Source organism: Neofelis nebulosa, chromosome 1 (genome assembly GCF_028018385.1).
Source record: "Neofelis nebulosa isolate mNeoNeb1 chromosome 1, mNeoNeb1.pri, whole genome shotgun sequence".
Taxonomy (NCBI): Eukaryota; Metazoa; Chordata; class Mammalia; order Carnivora; family Felidae; genus Neofelis; species Neofelis nebulosa.
The window spans coordinates 111,764,901-111,786,707 of record NC_080782.1 but is presented as its reverse complement, the minus strand read 5'-3'; the positions used below and the strand labels follow the sequence as shown (position 1 = coordinate 111,786,707).

The window sequence follows — 21,807 nt, the reverse complement described above, 5'->3', positions numbered from 1 at the left end:
CAGTTCAGAGCCTATTTGGGATTCTCTCTCTGCCCTTTCCCTGCTCACACTTTCTCTCTCTCAAAATAAATAAACTTTAAAAAAAAAAAAAAAAGAGCTTTTAGACCTTAGATTGAGGAGATTTTGTTCTTTTTCAATGTTGCACTGAAGATTGTTTTTGGAATGAGCCAGACCAATAAACAAGTAAATGGTGTTATGGGAAAATTCTTTTTAAGAACTCCTAGTTTCATCAGATAAATATGAGTATGTAAAATAATTTAGTCCTTCTATTTCTTAGATCAGGATGTGAAGATTAAAAGAGATTTTTATTTGTTGTCTTTATTTCTTAAATAGCTCAATTGTAAATTTGGCTTATATGGAAAAAAGGCATTTTGTTGTTAAAATAACTGAGGTTAATATTGGCTTATCACCCAACAAAAATATTCATCCCTAATGTATCCAGAGTAAAGGACTAAAATTGGCTTATGATGTTTTATTAAAAGAAAATTGAAAGTTTATGGAGAGATTGTTTTCAATAGCAATGACCTGAAAAATATTTTTGGTTACTAAATGGGCATCTGCAGTCTTTTTCATTTGTGCCATTAACATTTTCACTAATTTCTAGGACCTCAGAGTGGAGACAAATCTTTCACCTTCTAGAAAACAATCTACAAACCACACTTATATTATTTGCAACATTTCCTCACTCCATGCAACAAATTGTTCTCCAAAAGCTACATACTCTTTATATGTAGGTGAGCACTTTTGTCCAATGATAAGTTAATACTCATTGCACAACTTAAAAAATACTCAAGGAACTGGAAAGAGTGAATAAGTTTCAATCATTTTCTGTTCCCAGTTACTCATTTTCTTCACAGGCTTTTCTGAAACTACAAAGTGAGAGATTCAAATACCTGACACAGAAGAGGACGGGCTAGATGTATTAAGAAAAACATCCCATTACCCCTTATTTCACAATAGGATATAAAGATTAAATCAACAATCATCTTTATAATCATAATTTTCATAAAATTATGTTTCAGTAGTCTTGAGAAGTTGTGAACATAGGAGATTAAGAATTTAAAAGTAGGGGGCAGGGGGTGGGGGCCTGGGTGGCTCTGTCAGTTAAGCCAAAGGCAGCTTTGGCTCAGGTCATGACGGCTCAGAGCCTGGAGCCTGCTTCAGATTCTGTGTCTCCCTCTCTCTGTACTCCTCCCGCTCCCCTGCTCATACTCGGTCTCTCTCAAAAATAAACATTAAATTGTTAATTAAAAAAATAAAAATTAATTTAAAAGTAAAGTTATATTCCTAATTTCTTCTAGATGATAAAGATTGTATTTTTTTAATTTAACCTTTGGTTCATGGTTACAAGGCCTAGATTCTATGTGGACATACTAGAGAACAGAAAGAAAAGAAACAGAAATGGAATAAAAAGGAAAGAAGCCAAAAAAAAAAAAAAAGTATAAATTGGTTGGCTGGTCACCAAAGCAACTTTCTGTTTTCTGCAGACAGAAATAGGACTGCATGCTGTATCTAGGTGAGGCCATGTGACCCACCTCTGGCCACAACAATGTGAACAATCCTTGGGGCATCTTCCCCTCTGCCACAACACAAGGACCTGGTTGGTGGTAATGATGTAATAAGAGCAGGGCCCCGAGAGCACCACTTGAATGAGAGGAATGCACCCATCAAGATCCATTTTACGGGCGCCTGGGTGGCGCAGTCGGTTAAGCGTCCGACTTCAGCCAGGTCACGATCTCGCATTCCGTGAGTTTGAGCCCCGCGTCAGGCTCTGGGCTGATGGCTCGGAGCCTGGAGCCTGTTTCCGATTCTGTGTCTCCCTCTCTCTCTGCCCCTCCCCCGTTCATGCTATGTCTCTCTCTGTCCCAAAAATAAATAAAAAAAATGTTGAAAAAAAAAATTTTTTAAAAAAAAGATCCATTTTACTAAACTGGTACAGCTACCATGAAAAGCATTATAGACGTTCCCCCCAAAAAGTTAAAAATAGAGCTACCATATGATCCTGCACCTCCACTTCTGGGTATATCCCCAAAGAGAATACAAACAGGATGTTGAAGAATTATCTGTGCTCCCATGTTGATTGCATCATCATTCATAATAGCCAAGACATGGAAACAACCTAAGTGTCCTTGATGAATGGGTTAAGAATGTGAAATAAACACATACTGGAATATTATTCATCTACAAAAAAGAAGGAAATCTTGTCATTTGTGACAACATAAATGAAACTTGATGGCATTATGCTAAGCAACATAAGGCAAACAGAGAAAAGACAAATACTGTAGGTTTCCACTTACGTGTGAAAGCCACAAATGCTGAACTCACGGAAATAGAGCAGAATAGTGTTTGCTATGGGCCAGGGGGTGGGGGAAAAGGGAAGATATTGGTCCAAGAGTATAAATTTCCAGTTAGAACATGAATAATTTGCAGGGATCTAAAATATACCATAGTGATTATGGTTAGTAATACTGTATTACATACTTGAAATTTGCCATGAGAAAAAATCTTAAGTGTTCTCACTACAATAAAAGTAATAGTAATTATGTCACATGATGCAAGGGTTAGCTAATGCTATGACAGCAATCACTTTACAACCCTTAAGTGTAACAAATCAACATGCTCTACAGCTGAAACTTACATAATGTTGTATATATCACCTGTATCTCAATAAAGCTGAGGGAATAAAAGAAGTTAAAAAAAATTCTTTCATCATTTAAGTTAGTAAAGAGGGCTCTTACCCCATCACCAAAGGCACAAGAAAGTCAGATTAATGTCTCCAACTAACAGTTTTCCATTCTATACTACAAATGAAATTCATTCATTTCTAGGAAGTCCCCTTATGTACCTTATGTTAGGTAGGGTGCATGGGATAAAGGCGGGAGAGGCTCCATTCTATTCATATTCATTTTGCTTATTGTGCTTCCTGTTCAATTTCATCTGAAGAGAAAAAAACGTTGTCGAGGCAGAAGTGCTTCCATCTAACAGATATTACTGCTGGGAAATAATTAAATGCATCCTAACAGTAAGCTCAAGCAGCTCAAGCATAGGACATGACTGTGGCCAATATCCCAAAATGATGATGATATGGCAAAGTAGAACTACTGACAAATTTGGAATTCGGAACTAGTGACTATTCAGAAAGTCATTTAGACCATTAATTTTATTCCTGGGAGCAGCAACAGTTTAAAACCTCCACAAGTATTCCATTACTTCAATTTAATAAAGCAAGTCAAGACAGGAATAAAAAGTCCAAGAATTTTGACTGAATTTCCTAACTCACTTTTTCCTGTGAGGAAACTACATCCTCTCAAACTTCATCATTAGCAATTCTAAATGTATCCGGTGAAGGAATGCTGATCTCAGTCCTGGTGTGGTTCTATATCTAAATGGAAGGAAAATCACCACACAAGCTTAAACAACAAGAAAACCCATCCTGCCTGAGGGAAGCAGACACAGTTTAGAAAAGAAATCAAACAACTCAGTAAGAAATGCATGTGATATTTTCTTTCTTAAAAACTGATTTATACTTTAATAGGCTGATAGTAACAGTTATCTTAAGCAACATTCATATGACACTTAGAAGTTTACTCATTATGTTCTCACATACAATATCACATTTACCTGTCACAGTAAACCTAATGGTATTTTTAATACTCAAGTAACTGACAGATAAGGACTGAGGTTCTAAAAGCCTTTGTAACGTTTCAATATTAAACAACGAAGACTTCCTTCGCTTTAAGAAGTACTTCTCGGGGGCACCTGGGTGGCTCAGTCAGTTAAGCGTCCAATGTCGGCTCAGGTCATGATCTCACAGTTCATGGGTTCAAGCACTGCATCGGGCTCTGTGCTGACAGCTGAGAGCTGGAGGCTGCTTTGGATTCTGTCTCTCTCTCTCTGTGCCCCTGCCCTGCTTATTCTCTACCTCTCCCCCTCCTCTCTCGCTCTCACTCTCAAAAAAAAAATTTAAAAAAAATTTTTAAGTATTTCTCCAATATTGAGAACATGCTCTTAAAATAGAGGAACTAGTGTCGTGAGCATCTGCCATACTATCAGCGTGTAGTTGTAGGATACATTACAATATACAAAGAATTAAAACATTCTTTGAGAAACACTTTCTCATTGTGCTGCTGATACTCATCAGCACAGTAAAATACCAGAACATACGTCATCATCTCCCTTTTGCAGACGTAGAGACTGAGGCTTAGAAAAATTTAATGACCTGAGCATGAGCTCACTGACTGCAAGATTATTTCACTAAGCCATTCTACCTCTTGAACTTGGAGGGACGCAATCTTGCTAGCGATCAATAAAATGGGAAATTACATCACCTGCACACATTATATCATTGGAATAATTGCTTTTAAATTAAATTAAATCTCCTCCTCTACCAATGGGTACTGTTGCGTTCCACAGAGTAGTACACAAATCTAAGGTGTTTAACTCTTTGTGATGTACCCCGTGCAATGGGGTGGGCTGGGGGAGGTGCCTCATTTGTTTTGCTCTGCTTCCTTTAAAACATACTCAAGGTGGAACAGCTACTCTTTTGAAAATGCCAATGAGGAAAAATTAAATTCTTGAGCAAAATTAAGCAGTAAGATTAGTGCTATATATACAACCAGAAAAAAAATGTCTTAGAGAAGATCAAGTCTTTCCAAAAGCAAAATTCATCAGCTAACACTGGAAAATCTAATTCAATCAATAAAATTTTTTTTCCTTTGGATTTATGTCATTGCTTTAGTAGGTAGTGTTAATACTTTCCAAGTGCCAATGCGTATTCATGAACACTTTGCAAATCATAACGTAATGCATTCCTTTTTGGATACATCTTTTGTCAAATCCATCTGTCTATGGCAGACATGCAGTCTTACAGATCCTTATCTGTAAAAGGATCTGTTCCTTTTTCACAATGCCCTGTTCACTGCTATCCAGTGGCCACCTGGCAACCCTCTACTCTGGCTTTTCTTAATATCCTGGCCTCTCTCAAGAAGGAGGTTTGTCCCTGGCATTTCTGGCAGAACTGAAGAGATAAAAGTCCTCTACAAAGCACCAAAGCAAGTTGTCAATAATCGTAGTGTATACACAGCACTGTTTCTATTTTTAATATCTTAATTTTTTCATGTTTATTATTTGGAGAGAGAGTGTGCAAGTGGGGGGAGGGGCAGAGAGAGAGGGAGACACAGAATTGGGAGCAGGCTCCAGGCTCTGTGCTGACAGCTCAGAGCCGGATGTGGGGCTCGAACTCATGGACAACGAGATCATGACCTGCACAGAAGTCAGACGCTTAACCAACTGAGGCACTCAGAAGCCCAATACAGCAGTATTTCCCTGAGCCCTAAACACCTGCTCTAGGTACCTTCTGAATTGCATGGGCAGCTTGTAAAAGTTTGATAATGAGCTTAAATCATTTTTATTTGATTCATCTAAGTAAGAGCCCAAGCAAGTTAGTATAAAGAATGAAGGCAGGAAAAGGTGGAAGGGACCCTACCGCAAGAAAGGGGTGCCAGCTTGGAAGTCAGAAGCCAGGTTAGATAAATCAGCTTCCACCCCCACCCACATCTTAGTCTAGATGGGACTCGAACCACCCTGAGAGATGAGACCACATTCCTTTCATAGGTGCACCACTTTCTTCCACTAACACAGTTAGGAATGTAGAACAACGAGCGCATCAACTATTAGTATTAGCGTCTGTGGCTACTGACAATAAATCAACTCGCTCTTCTGTTTTGATAAAGGAACGCATATCCTGTCTTCATAATGTAAATGTGTTTCTCAAAGAATATATTGGAACTGCTTTTACTTAAAACCATTTTACATACATTTGGTTGATACAGAAAAGAATCCTATGTTGGTGATTTTTCTTTCCTTTTATGAACTTCATCCACTCGTGTGACCTAAGAAGTCACATTTCAGCACGTGAAAATATTTTTAACAAAACTTTGCATTTTCAAGTGTGATCTAAACATAAAATTTTGCAAAAACACAATTAATATTCCTCCCCTACCAGCTAATCATGTCAGTCATTTATACAGGTACAACCAAAAATAAACTGCTCTTGAGTATATAAGTAATATTTTTATAGTAATTGGCAAATAATTGCTATAGCAGTTAGAAGCTTTTATTCGCCACAGGAACCCACAATTTTACCAAACTGTTCAAACGATTTGTGCTTGAGGTTTACATATGTGACAAATAGATACATTTGCATCTGTAAGTCTGAAGAGGGAAAAATTAGGCAAAAAGCAAACTAGAAAACAAGTGAGATTATAAGAAATTACCTAGTTGTGTGCTGTATTGCAAAAAACCATAAAAATTATTGGAAAGGAAGAAAAAATATTTCTAAGTACTAACTTCATAGGCAAAAGCCTTTTGTTTTAATGAAAGGCTGGGGAAAAATCAGTAATAATTTAAAAGTAAAAAGTAAACTGCTTACACTCACCAGTCTATACTCGGTATTAACTCCATCCTACTGTGTATGCTATAGAAGGTAATATAATGCTAAAAAAAATAAAAATAAGAAGGTAATATAATGCTGATGTTTTCTAGTTTCTCATTTTAATCCACTCCAGCTTTGTCTTAAACCTTGTCAGCAACAGAAGTCACCCCCAGCAACTATACAGTCCTAACAGCAGCTTCTCTAGACTAATTTGATCCTGATCCGCTAAAACCACAAATTCCAATCCGCATACTTTATTCTGTTAGGCTTATGTCTGTGTGTATTTAATGTACTTCTTTTAAGGCTTTTGAAAACAAGCTAGTGATTTCTCATTCAGCTCTCTACCACATAAACAGAACCACTGAGGAGCATTTCTATACATATAAAAATGTTCTAGTTATTCACAGATTATGTCTTAAGTCAGCTTCAGAGGACAGTGAAGAAAAGTAGCACTGTCGTAATTGTACGTTTCTCCTTTCTCTAACTGCTCTAACTGCCATGTACCTGTGTCCCAAAAGGACTGCTATCATTTGCAGCTCCCTTACAGTTTTGGACAGTGGGGGTAGGAAATCCTGAAACTTGCCGGACTCCAGTGCTCTCTCAGCCATTGCTTTGACACCAGCAGCCTGTTTTAAGCTGCTCATGTTGGACCTCTATCAACTTACTGACCCCATAAAACAAACAGGGCTAGCAAATGCACGGAACAGCTTCCTTGAAAATGCAGCTTGACTGTGACTCATGACAAAAATCTCAAATAACCGTGCCAGGTTTTACAAGCTTTAAGATTAATTGCACTGAACTTGATACATATAGTACAGTACCTTGAAAATGAATCATCTGCTAATTCAGTATTTTCTAATTACAATCACTCCCTCTTGGGGCATGTAATTAATTTACTGAGTTTAAAAAAAAAAAAAAAGAGTCAGGATTACTCACACAGTCTTGAAGATGCAATGTCAGCTATTTAGGACAGAAACATCCAAGGCCGTGTTAGAACTCAGTTACGACTACATATGCGTTAAAGCAGGAACTGGCAGGCCTCTGAACTACAGCAACTATAGGACTCTAGTGCTTCTAGTGCACGGGGCTATAATTTATGAAACTGAGCCCCAGATCCAGCCAATCACTTAGCTCCTCATAACAAGTCTAACTGGCTCTGGAAAGCTGAAAGGACTGCACTAGAACAACAAAGATGAGATATTCCACACAATAATGTGCTTATGTGGAATCACATTTCCCTGCAAGGCCAGAGAAAAATCACAGCTTCGCTGTCGGAGGGAAGGAGAACAGATGACCTGGAAGAATGTGACTAGATCTGGAGCAAGATCTTGTCTGGCATGGCAATCCCAACCGTGCCTGCATTAAGGGACCAAGCTACCCCCGGAAGTCCAAGGGCAACTACAGCAGCAAAGCCGGAGGTAATTCTCATCTTTTTATATATAGGAGGAGTAATGCTGAGTCAAAATCATATACATGAAGTCACTCGGGCAGTTAGGTGTGCTTCAATTTCATTTTACCTTCTTCCACTCTTGTCTTTTGTATGGTCATTTGCTATTAAGTAAGTAGGAGTAGGGGGAGGTTTCATGTACCTGAAACACACTTGAAACCAAAATGATCATTTGTGGAGGAAAGGAAATCATGTTTTCAGAACTGTTTTACAGGTACCTTTTCAGATGGGCAGCCTTCCCCCGCCCCCCCCCCCCCGCCCACCCACCCATAGAAACAAGAATAAAGGGTACAGAGGCAGGTAGGACAGGAGACACATTTCATGAGCACGATGAAATGCTTTTCCTATCTCAGAATAAATAACTATGCTCAGAGAGTAAACTGGGAAGATAGGTCATTGCTCATTTCCTCTGGCCCTTGGCACTGAGACCACAAGAGAAGGTACCAGAATGTACCATGGTGGGATTGTGGGGGCAGAGTTCGGCACTGGACAGAGTTGACAGAGTTCCCATGGCCCTGTGGTTCCCGTGGCCATATTTTCCTGAGATCCTATTAGATTTCAAAGTGTTAGTTATAGCAACTACATGTTATTCCAAACTTCTAAATTTGTAGTTATTAAAAGATCTGTGGGAAACATTTGTAAGTAAAAGTAGTAACTAAAATAGAAAAAAAAAATTGACATTACACGTAATCCAAATACCACACCCTCACATACTTGACATGCTTTACCTAATGACAAATCCTTCCAAATCCTCAACAGATAGTGTGTCTTTGACCAATTTTTCCCCACTGTAAGATTAGCAACAACAAAACCTTTGTAGTACACTTTTAAGTAACAAAATCAATCATTATGCTTACCAAGGGAAAAGGGAATCTTCACAATATTCAAATCGTGTCAGTTTTATGTGTTCCCAAAGGAACAAGTGGTGAAGGGAGACTCCCTTTTTTGTGTGATTTAATGTAACCAACAGTAACAGAAGAGACATTTCTGTGTTTTTTGTTTGCTGTAATTGACTGAATTCAATGTGAGCTTTGACACCAAGATGAAAAACATAGCAGAAAAAGTCATCTATTGGCAATCCCACTACCCACCCCCCATCCCCCCACCCCAGGCTTTTTTTTTTTTTTGAATTGTCCAATTTGTGACAAGCCAGGGAAGAATATTTTTCCTTTGCGCAATTTTTTTAATTAAACCTTTGTTTATTTGACAGTGCTGCTACCTATGATGACTACGTGAGAAGCAAAACTTCTAAGGAAGTGGGTTTCCTAAATGTTGTTCCCTTTACTCCCAGATAACATGGATACTCTAGTATAAAATAGTTTCCTATTCCCTTAATAAAATTCCATTAAAATCCCCTTCAACTCCTATGTCCAAATCTCCATTTGTCAATAGCCAAGGCCAAGAATACTCTCAACTGAGCCATTTAAGTCAGTTTACATGTATTTGTCCCAAAATTTCCCACAGGGAGACTTCACATCCAACAGTTTTGTACACAACTATCTTACTACCCAAGACAATGGCCGGCAAGCATCCAGCATCTCTGAGTTAGAAGCTTTCACAGCTTCTGTACATTCTCTACGTCAACATGTAGTAGCCAAGCTACAGATTGATCCCTGGCCCCTTGACCCTTACAAACCCTAAGGGTTTTGCTGGACTCAATTTCAAGCTGTTCATCTGTTAGTAGGTAACCTTCAACTCAAAACATATTCACGATGAGAGATTTCTTTAAGACCATTGTTGTCATCCACTCCCAGAATTTTAAAAAATTGTGATAGCCTGAGGCATGTTACTTCTACTTGGCAATGTTGGGAAGATTTAGATACTTACTACCTGGAACCATCACATCGACAGGAAACCCTTATACTGTAACAAAGAAGGTCATGGTTCAGCATGATCCAACTTGAGTGGATTATGCAGTTTACATTTGTTTCTTTGCCCTATTGAAAATAATGCCATGGTGGAGGAAAGTGAAAAATATACATACCAATACTATCATCTTCTTTTGCCTCAAATTATTAGTGAGATATGTTAGAGTCTTGCTTCTAGCAACCATCATTCTCAACTCACCAGGATTTATGTCAGCAGGTTCTGGCTAGGGACACTGTCTTCTGTCATCACCATCAGTTAGTGTTGGCTATCTCATCTGGCACTAAGAAGCTCATGGTATTCAAGAGTCACCCCAACAGCTCAATTCAGTTCTTACTCATTTTCTTGATCTCAACTTCATTGAGAAGAATTAAGATGATCCGGATAAAAGAAAACTAGCTCAGGAATGCAAATCATTTCTGAACCAACAACTGTCAGGAAATCTCAAATATCAGAACAGCTACAGTTGACCAAGAAGTGTCCCTTGGACCAAGAAAGATTTCTAGCCCCATAATCTAATTTGTCTGGCCCTGTTGTTTACATAACCAAACGACTCACTCATGAGATAACCGTAAGAAACGCTCAGACCCACCACATTATGTGTCAAACCAGCAGAGACTGACAGTGTATTAACCCACTCCAGCTAATGTGAATAAAAAGCTCCATGATTTTCACAGTGCTAGACTCTACCTGAAGATACCAGAGATCTTGGGACCAGTGTGCTGAGAGGCAACTGCTAACACTTCAAACGCTGACACTAAAAGCCCGTATCTTATATTGTAAACTGAAAGAGAAACAGTTGCTTACAGACACTTGGGTGGCTCAGTCAGTTCAGTGTGTGACTCTTGATTTCAGCTCAGGTCACGATCTCACAGTCATGAGATTGAGTCCGGTGTCGGGCTCTGTACTAAGCATTGAGCCTCCTTAAGTTTCTCTCTCTCTCTCTCTCTCTCTCTCTGTGTGTGTGTGTGTGTGTGTGTGTGTGTGTGTGTGTGTTCTCCTCTCCCCCATCTGTGGCCTCGCTCTCTCCCCCCCCCTTGCCCCCCTCTCAAAAGAAAAAAAGAAAAAAAGATAAAGTGTCAGCAAAAGACTTGTCTCGCTTTAACAAAGCAAAAATAACTACACTTAAATAAAAAGGCATGGCTACTAGAAATTTAAGTCCATAGTTATCAGAGGGATGAAGCTCACGTTCTTGGTTCAGATAACATAATACTTCATCTGGGCATATTCATCTCAAATTCAAATTTGCTCTTGGCACATGGGAATTTTTGGTTAGTGGCTTTTATTGTTGTTGTCGTTTGCGAAGACAGGAGCTCTAACCAACTAAAGTAATGGAGCCTACATTTTCGGGGTTTTTTCAATTCATCCTCTCCTTAGAACATCAATGAACAGATACATACTAATAATACATGGAACAAGATACTAAAAACATATTACACTTAAAATCAACATAAGCCAACAATCTTTGCACTCAATCCGTAGTCAAAACTCGTCTTCCAGGGAACAAGATCTCCAAAGGGCCAATTTTTCTTTGACCTCATTGTTGGTCAAAGACCTCACTGTTGGTCAAAGTTTATCAAACTCCACATTACACTACATACACAAAAACTGGCAGTTACTTACATTTAGTGAGGGAAAAATGTGCATTCCTAATATTTGTTTTTTTTTATTATTACACTAGAATGTTTTATATTGGCAAATTTATGAATATATTTCTTTTTTTTTTTTTAATTAATTTATTTATTTTTTAATATATGAAATTTACTGTCAAATTGGTTTCCATACAACACCCAGTGCTCATCCCAAAAGGTGCCCTCCTCAATACCCATCACCCACCCTGCCCTCCCTCCCACCCCCCATCAACCCTCAGTTTGTTCTCAGTTTTTAACAGTCTCTTATATTTGATACTAAAACCACCTCTTCATTTCAAGCTAAGTGTAAGTATTGCAGCATGGAAGTTGAACACACAAACCATGAGCCAGGCCACTTGTGTTCAAATATCACTTCTGACTCCTAACTGGACCCTGGGCAGGTTACCTAATAGCTGTATGCCTCAGTTTCCTTATCTGTAAAATGGTACCACACATAGTTACTACCCCCTAGGGCTGGAATGAGGATTGAACAAACAATGCATGCTGAGAAGGAAGACTATTACATGGCGAGTGTTCATTAAAAGTGTCATTATTAGTATTAAGCTAATTGCAATAAGCATACAGAATCTCCAATATGGAAATAAATTACTAAACAGCTAGGTACACTGAAATACATCTACAACATCATATAGCTCATTTTTTCTTAAAACCTCTGAGGTAACAGCTCAGGGAGATATGTCAGTCACTGTTAATTGTCAATGTTCTGTCTAGTTCTCACTTGACACTTTTAACCTTGCCCTGCATTCAGTTGTCACACCAGGACGCTAACCTAGATAATGACATAGAAAGAGTAATTGTAGCAGACATGATTCATGTGATAGTTGGTGCAAAGTTCAGGCTAGTTTAAAGATTCCCGCATGAAGGCAAAAAAATGATGGAAGCCATTAATCTTCAGTCATGGTACCCTAATGAGAAAAGATATGAAAGAAGGAAAAAACCAAGTTACCTATCATGAACATCTGTGCTGATTATCCAACTACATGAACCATGTCTAGAGTTCAGGCTGACTTCTCGGCTTAAATATGAGACAACACTGAAGCTAATTATCTCCTTTCCTCCATGTGATGGGGCATTTCTCAGAGGAGGAGGAAATTAACTGTGATTCCAACAGGCTCATTAAGAAGGTACAGAGGAGGGGTGCCTGGGTGGCTCAGTCAGTTACGCATCTGACTCTTGATTTCAGCTCAGATTATGATCTCACATTTCTTGAGTTCGAGCCCCTCAGCAGGCTCTGTGCTGATAGTGTGGAACCTGCTTGGAATTGTCTGTCTCCCTCTCTTTCTCTGACCCTCCCCTGCTCATGCTCTCTTGCCCTCTCTCAAAATAAACAAACATTAAAGAAGAAGAAGGAGGAGGTGGAGGAGGAGGAAGGTGCAGAGGAAAAAAAGAACATGCTTGGTGAGGGAAGAGCCAAACTAGGGAAGGACTGTGTACTTCTACCCTCATGATTCATTCATTCATTCACTCATGAGCTGTCTTGCCCCTTATCCCCCCTCGCTGTCACATGACCGCAACTAACTGCTACTGTTTCTGAGGAAGCACATACTTTCTCACCCAGCTGTGCTTCTGCAGAGGCCTCCATCTGTCTGCCCTTTCTCAGTACCCTCAACTCCCTCCCAGTGAGCCTCTGCCTACCCACCTCCTGTCCATGGAAGGTGGTAACGGTCTTCTAAGGAAATCAATCAGTACCATTTACATTTAGTGAATTGGCACTAAAGGATCAATAAGCCGTGGGAAAACTGGGAAACATTTTCAGTTTAGCAAAAAAAAAAAAAATGCTTTAAAAATGAAATTTGGGGCACTTTATGCAAGATCCAAAACAAAATCAAGTATTAAGGCTTAACAGACCCACCCACAAACTCTTTGCTGAAGTTAGAGAATCATCTCTGGTCTTTCTCAACAAGTTGATAAAGGAACTCAAGGAAACCCATCAGGGTTGCTAGAAATGATTGCATATGTGAAAGTTTTTATGGAGGCTGGCAGGTAGTTGAGTGAGCTAAGCCTCAATTCTAATCAGCTGCTCCTGGGTGAGGGCTACAAAGGGGAGGAGGGCTGGGGGGATCACCACCCCCTTTCCCCTATGCTGGTTCAGCTATAGTATCACTCGTGCCCTGAGGCCTTCTCATTTGTGGCATCCCTGCAGTCCAGGCCTGTGACTCAAGGGACAGTCACTTGCCACTGTACGGACGTTCAGCAAAGAAAAGTAGAATGGGAAGGGCTACAGAATTTAGAACATGTGTGCTGGAGGGTAATCTTCAAGGTCCTAACACAGGTCTGGTATGTTTTTAGGCCCTCTCCTACTTCACCTCTCTTCCCTCCTCCCCCTGTCCCCCAAAAATATTTTCCTAACGTCCCCAGCTTCCTCCACCAAAGAGGCCCACAAAGGAGCCTGTCCTCCGCTTCCATTAAAAAAATAATTGTTTGGTGTGCCGTCCCCAGAGCAGCCAGATTTAAACAGCCTGTGCTGGTGTGATTAAATGTTTCTGTTATCTTTCAAGTGGCATTTTGTTTTAATAAGGGCTTTCTGGAAATAAAGCTGAGAACCAAGAAACAACCACACGGAACATTTCAGGCCCCTTGGAGCATGAAGACAAGACATGCAGAAGGCAGGCAAGGCTTTCTGGGCCCTGGGAATCATGCAGGCCCTCTCAAGAGCTTGTCAGCCCTACAAATACAGGTCTGGTCCATGCAGGGCCGCCACTCAGAGTGGGAGACCCTCCTCCAAGAGAGGTAAATAATTGGTGGCTCAAAAGCAGTTTGGCTATGGAGACACTTTTGTGATCACCAGCTACTAAAAGAGGCATAGACTGCTCCAAGTCTCACAGCCCATAGGGTTTCTTTCTTTTTTTTTTTTTTTTGTGCCCTAAGAACTTAAACACAGACATCAGAGGAGTGGAAGGAGAGCAGATCCTGCTTGTGTCCCATGTGCATTATAAAATAATACAGTGGCTCTTGAATTTCATGCTTATCAGAATTATGGGTGTTAGTTCAACATGCAGACCCTGACTCCCACCACAAGATGCTCATCCTGTAAGTCCAGCATGACATAGAAATCTGCATTTTTAGTGGCACACTTGATGCTTGCACCTGCTTGCAAAGCCGGGTGTTTATGGATTCCTCATTAAGCAACATCAAGATAGTGCATGCAAACCTCTTAACACAAAGCCTGGCACACTGCAAGAGTTCAACACTCACTACCTATAATTATTAATAATCATAATTGATCCCAACATTACATACTCAACTTGGACTTGACCTTTGCTAAATGAAATTTGTGCAGGGGCATGGCAGTGCAATAGCAAGCCAGAGCTGGTTTCACACAAGGAAAGAGAAATTGAAACAAAAATGGCCTAATGTGCATCCTTCTAATGATTCGTCAGTCATTGATGAGACCTCTTGAGCCCCAATTACCACCCCCCTCACCACATGTGGCAGAATCAATAGCTGTAAAAAGATACCATAAGAGAATCTGAGACAATTGTCTATAGACCGGAAGTCCCCTAAGTTAAAACGGTCAAAATACCAGTACTTTCATTTTTCTGTGTCAGACACAGAAGGAACACAAGGTTATTTGTCTTGGAGGACAAAGCAGGCCCCAAGGAAACAGGAGTTCTGACATGGCTGAGTCCACCAACTTGAGCACAATATAGAAGTGAATCTCAAACCTGATTGGCTGGTGTGTTCTGTGAGTCTTGGCTCTTTTCCTCTGCTGTCCATGTGGGCCCTCCACAGGTGGCTGGAGACTAACTCTGTCTATTTACACTTGGAATCACTCCTCATAATAAATAAGACGGTCCTTCAGGAAATCTTCTGTTTAGTTTGCACACTCCCAAGGATAGGACAAAGCTCCGTTGTTTAAGAGCATTAATAACAAAAGCTTTGTTCTTCCAAAACCAGGAGGGAAACCAGATCTATCCAAAATCACTTGGTTTTAAACTGCATAAGGATGACAAGAATGAAATATTATTTTAGGCTGTCCAACAGCATCATTCCTTCTCCTGGCTTCAGAAAACAATGACTCAATAGGGGCCTTTTCCTGACAGACTGCAGCCCTAGGAAAATACCATTCCAGAGATTTGGAATGAGGGTTCTTCCTGCATTTAAACCAATGAAAGCTGTTCAAAGCCCACTTAGCTTTCTCACTTTGAATCGCAGGCAGAGGAACACATCTGTTTGTACTCATATAGTGAAAGTAAAATAGAAATGCTAAATGGAATAAAAAAATCCAAGTAGTTTCTTACCCCATCTCAGGTGCTTGACATGTGTCTTATTGCTTGATTCCCTCAACAACCTCTCAGAGGTTGGTATTATACCCATTTTTACCACGAGTAAAAAAGGTTAAATAAATTTCCCTAAGGACACAGAATTGACAAGTAGAGCTAGAAAGCAGAATTAAAAGCCTCAAGTCCTACCTGTCAAGGTTAAATGATAACCCCCCGCCACATTTCTGTTACTATAATTTTATATAATCTAATTACTGTGTTTCATAACCTGCTTTGTATCACTAAACAATTTTCCACATCATATGGAAAGCTGTGTAATATTTTTATTGACTACATAGGATTTTCCAGAAGACCTTTACTATGATTGATTTTACCAGTCCCCTACTAATGAACATTGAAGTTATTTCTACTTTTCCTTATAAATATGCTTTTGCACACCTATTGTTACATTCATGCAGTTATCCCAAGTCAGTCCTCAACTGAGAATTGCTGGACAAAGAAAGGAAGTATGTTTTCTTTTTACATTTTCACTTCACATTGCAGTACACATCACTCAGCTGTCCTCCAAAAGGTATGGAATTTGGGCTCTTTTGGCTTTTAAACCTATGAAAGCTACTGGTAGATGCATGTGTATGCCCATTTCTTCACTCTCACAGACATACCAAATTCAACCAACTATTTCTACTTCTGCCAAAATGACAGGAGTCAACAATAGCATTGTTATTTTTATTTGCATTTATTTCATTATTAGGAAAACTAGACTCCCCCCCCCCACCATGCATTGGTCATTTACAATTCTTTCAGAAATTAATTATCCCTATCCTTTTTCTACTTTTCTATTAGAGTCTGACTCCAAAATTCATCAGAAATGCTTTCTCCTGCCTCCTGCTTTCCCACTGTCACTGCTGCTGTATCAGTACTTTGATCTATAGCCAAGAAGACATCAGTCATATACTGCTGGGGTGACTGGTCAAGTTCCATAAAACATGTTCCAAGAAGAAAAACTGGTTAAGCCCAAAGAACAAAAAGCCATAAACTTCTCGGTTGTCTGCTTCAGAAATAGGTCGTCCCCTGACTTTATCAGCTTTTGTCTCTCTTTTAAAGAACAATGATTCATTTAAACTGAATCTTGCTCTTTTGCACAGAGAAATTTGAGGAGAGAGGCCAAAAACAGTTTTGAGGAACATCTCCAGAACCCGGAGCTGGAAGGGAACAAAGGGAACCCACACACAATCTATACCCCAGGTAGGGGCAGATCACAGACTAATAGATTCTTTGCACTGAGGCTCATTACACATGTCCTCCCTTAAAGGAAACAGAGGCCCACAGGCAAAAAGTGACTTGTCCGAAATTGACTGGCAAATGCCAGTCCCTTGGCTTCCTGGGCAGAGCTCATTTCACTGGAGGACACTGGCCAGAAGTAGACCACAGCCCAAGTTGAGTGGCCAGAGCATAAAACACTGAATGTGCCTCCCATCGTGCCAAGAGCATCATCGCCCTAGGATCAGGCAATTGTGCACAGGGGGCCTGCCCCACATGCTCAGCCAGCCTTTTTTCTTTCTTTTTCTTTGTAGCTGCTAGGGCTGGGCAGAGTTATGGCTGGCTGTGACTGGAGGACTACAGGGATAATGTTAGTCTTCCCCCTACTTAAAAAAGAAGATGACCAAATCCAAAGAACAAATTAGGGCAGCTCTTAGAGTATCCAGCTTTTTCCATACAATATCACTCCTGGGGTGCCTGGGTGGCTCAGTTGGTTAAGCGTCCAGCTCTTGACTTTGGCTCAGGTCATGATCTCAGGATTCATGACATCAAATCCCCGCGACAGGTTCTGTACTGACAGTGCGGAGCCTGCTTGCGGTTTTCTCTCTCCCTCTGTCTGGCTCCTGCCCACTCATATGCCCACAAGTGTACATGCATGCTTCCCCTCTCTCTCTCTCCCTCAAAAATAAACATTAAAAAATACTTATTACTCATATAATTAGAGTAGTTTGATCAACTTCTTATGTTCAAATTCAACCAAACCCATGCTCTGAGTTAAAAGAAAATCTAGCCTGGTCATACGGTGGCCTTTTCCTTCCCAGAAGGGTTTCTGCCTTAGCCCAGCAGAGACCCATATAGGACCAAAATGTCTCAAGAGAAAACAGGGCAAAGGTACCCTCTCTCATCTCAGTCAAGGAAAATACACGGATCAGTAGCCCCGCATGCATTCCCCAGAGGGGACTGAAGATGAGCAGCCAGCAGCTAGCCAGTGCCATGAGCTCCTTCTGTATAGGACTCCTGCTGGCCCCATCTTGAAGCTCTTACTACTCAAATGAAGGCTATATTCCACTGAACATAGACCCGAAGGAGGCTTAAGAGGCAGCCTTGTCCATCATTTCTCAGTTCAAAAGCATTTTCCCTAACTCTTTAGACATCCTGTGGCCTAAAAGAACAAATGGTTGACATTGAGAGTTAAGGAACTGAGTAAGCACATCTGGAAAACTGACCTAGGATTCAACATTGATGCCTATTTTGTGCCAGGAACTGCACATGCACTGTGCGATTTAATCCCCACCGGGACTTTACAAGGTGGGTGTTGTTATCTAAGAAGACAGAGGAAACAATAAGGAAGGGTTGATTTCTGGGCCCCAGTGATTCTTCTAGAAAATCTCATTAACTGTCATTGTGATTTTTTTTCTCACTGTGATTTCAAGCTGTTCTTCTAAAAGACCAAAAGGAAAGCATGGATGACTGTGTCTCAAATGTTAACCTGTCTTGAAATTTCATTCTTGGCTGCTGAACTATTGGCTCCCCTTAGCTTCCTCCCTGGATAAAGAGTGATCTCACATTGGTGGCTCTCTTTGGGAATAGGACATTTCCCATAAGAGAGAATTCTTTCCAAAACTTAGTGCTTGTTTTAGGAGAGTTGTGTAGATTCACAGGAAGGGTGATGCCCCTCAATCAAGGACAAACTCTGCAAGTAAATTTCAGCAACCTCCTGTGCATGAAAGTCTCAAAAAAAATAAATAAACAGGGGCGCCTGGGTGGCTCAGTCGGTTAAGCGTCCGACTTCAGCTCAGGTCACGATCTCGCGGTCCGTGAGTTCGAGCCCCGCGTCAGGCTCTGGGCTGATGGCTCAGAGCCTGGAGCGTGCTTCTGATTCTGTGTCTCCCTCTCTCTCTGCCCCTCCCCAGTTCATGCTCTGTCTCTCTCTGTCCCAAAAATAAATAAATGTTAAAAAAAAAAATTAAAAAAAAAAAATTAAATAAATAAATAAATAAATAAATAAATAAACAAAGATCCAGACAGGAGAAGTTACGTTGGTCCAGAACCAACATTTGTGAACACATCAATTTTCATCTCAAGGGATTCCAGGGGTCTTCATTGGCTGGCTCTGCAGATTGGACTATATGCCATCAGTTTCTGTTTCTTGAAATATTCATTTAACTTAGATTAGCCTATTTGTTTCTTTTTTCTCCAAAAAAGATCCAAAGTAACTAATATCTGATTCCAAGGATGGACATGATACCACTTAGAAATATGTAAGATTTACTAATAACACACCTTATGCAAACCTACACTGTACAACACCTAATTCCAAAGGGTATCAGAAATGACATCTGACTTGGAGCTAAGTGCCTACAAAGAATTGAAAAAATACACATTTACTAATTTATATCCATCCAGAAAATAATGGTACTAATACCATGCATGTCTAAGGAAACTTGCCATTTTCAGAACACTTTTACAAATGCTTTTTTTTGGCAGAGAGAGAGAGAGAGAGAGAGAGAGACAACAAAAGCAATAGAGAGCAAGTGAGCATGAGCAGGGCAGGAGCAGAGAGAGAAAGAGAGAGAATTCTAAGCAGGCTCCATGCCCAGCACATAGCCCAATGCAAGGCTGCATCTCACAATGGTGAGATCATGACCAGAGCTGAAATTAAGAGCCGGACACTCAACTCCCTGAGCCACCCAGACGCCGCCACAAATACCATTTTAAATGAACCCCAAAATCTCATGGAAGACTGAGAGGGGGTTTTGTTAACATATTTATGAGGGTTTATATGCTGGCATTGCCACTTTTTGGCTGTGTAACCTCAGTCAGTTTACTGAAAGGCTCTGAGTCTAGCGTTCTCAACTATAAAATATGAATGGTAACTTTTCCTTCCTTTCAGAGTTGATGAGAGACCCAAAGATGACATGTGCCAAAGACACATGATTATGATTATGACAAACCAGGACCCATGTAATCATCCCCTCTTACAGCTGAGGCAACAGAGGATAAAGGAGATGAAATTATTTGACCAGTGACTACAGGTACAAAGGGCCTGAGGTAGGACCAGCTCCCGGGTCTGCACCGTGCCAAACGAAAGGGTTCTCTGCTCTGTTTGAAAACCTGAGGTGTAAAAATAAAATTATCACCAAACGAGGAGTTTTGATCTCTGAACCTTGAAAAAAGTTGATTCACGATTCCAGCAGCAAAGGAGGCAATTAAAATGAAAGTCTTCCGTGCTACTACTATCAACAGGAAGCAATTTTAATTCAGGAGCATCGCTCTTCTTATTTTGAGGTCATTTACCATGACCGTGATTTGTATCTTTCTTTTGATCGGCTTTCCAAAATTTACTAATTCAGTTATCTTGGTGTGGGTCATCTGCCCTTCAACTAAACTGAATATGGTTTCTGAACAAAACAAACCGAAATTAGGAGAAGCTTCCCACCTCCGGAAAGCTGCTAGGGGTCACTTTGTTTAAATATCACCTTGTTTAAATATCACCTTGTTTAAAATATGCAGCACATCCCTCCAACGCAGTAATAAAGGTCATTTTAGGACCTTTTGTGGCCTCTGACATGTGACAGGCAGAACTTTTTTATCTATACTTTTCCAGGTCTAGAACTGCTCAGTTCTAGAACATACTTGGGATGTCTTTTCTTGGAATTTTTTTTTAATTCAAGTATAAGTAACATACAATGTCATATTAGTTTCAGGTATACGATAGGATTCAATAATTCTTCACATTACTCAGTGCTCATCAGGATAAGTGTAATTTTAATCCCCTTCACCTATTTTACCAATCTTCCACCTACCTCCCCTATTGCAAAAATATCCAATGGGAAAAAAATAATCTCTTCAACAAAGAGTGTTGGGAAAACTGGACAACAACATGCAATATTATGCAATATGCAATTATGCAATATGCCACAATTTTATGCAATTATGCAATATTGCAACAATAAGCAATATGCAACAATATTACTCTCTTACATCATACAAAAAATACACTCAAAATCGATTAAAGACTTAAATGTGAAACGTGAAACCCTAAAATTCCTGGAAGAAAACATAGGCAGTAACTTCTCTGACACTGACCATGGTAACACTTTTCTAGATAGGTCTTTGGTAAGGGAAACAAAATTAAACTATTGGTACTGCCCCAAAATAAAAACTTTTGCACACAGAATGAAACCATCAACAAAAGAAAAAGACAACTTACTGGTGACACACAGTGGCTCAGTTGGTGCGTCTAACTTCGGCTCAGATCATGATCTCACGGTTCATGAGTTCAAGTCGGGCTCTGTGCTGACAGCTCAGGACCTGGAGCCTGCTTCAGATTCTGTGTCTCCCTCTCTCTCTGCCCCTCCCCTACTTGTACCCTGACTCTCTTTCTCAAAAATACACAAACATTAAAAAAATTAAAAAGACAACTTACTGAATGGGAGAAGGTATTTGCAAATGATATATTTGATAAGGGCTTAATATCCGAAATATATAAATAATTTACACAATGCCAAACAAATAATCCAATTTGAAAATGGGCAGAGGACATGAATACACATTTTTCCAAAGAAGACATACAGATGGCCAATAGACGCATGAAAGGATATTCAATGTCACTCGTCATTTTGGAACTTCTTTATAATTACTTACTATATAGTCAGGGTTATTGACAATAATTTGACACCTGCTTCCTAAGGTTAGGTAATGTTCAGAATCCTCCAACAGCAATGAAAATCGACCATGGTCTCTGCAGCAAGCCTAACTGAGCTTCTGTGAAATCAGAGAAATAATCTACTACAGGTGAGTATCCTTCACATTTCTGTGTCTTCATGAGGAGACAGGGAGAGTGGCTGGAATACGTTTAACTGTACTGCATCAGTACAAATCCTCGTGAACAACAAATGGAGAAAGAGCAAGCTAGAGAATGCA

General features: G+C 40.0%; 2 long non-coding RNA genes across 4 annotated transcripts in view; one reads left to right on the top strand and one right to left on the bottom strand.

Annotated features, from left to right (window-relative positions):
* LOC131491155 (uncharacterized) overlaps window positions 1-21,807 on the bottom strand; it is a 488,422-nt gene that overhangs the window by 443,569 nt on the left and 23,046 nt on the right. For 2 of the 3 annotated variants that reach the window (XR_009251604.1, XR_009251489.1), the window contains exon 1: window positions 7,370-7,555. The exons of the other annotated variant lie outside the window; for it this stretch is intronic. This is a non-coding gene — a long non-coding RNA (uncharacterized LOC131491155). Of the gene's footprint in view, window positions 1-7,369; window positions 7,556-21,807 lie in introns of those variants that run through there. 3 annotated transcript variants of the gene reach the window in all.
* LOC131493179 (uncharacterized) lies at window positions 7,738-9,247 on the top strand. Its single transcript, XR_009252605.1, has 2 exons — window positions 7,738-7,851; window positions 9,091-9,247. It is a non-coding gene; the product is annotated as an uncharacterized LOC131493179 (long non-coding RNA).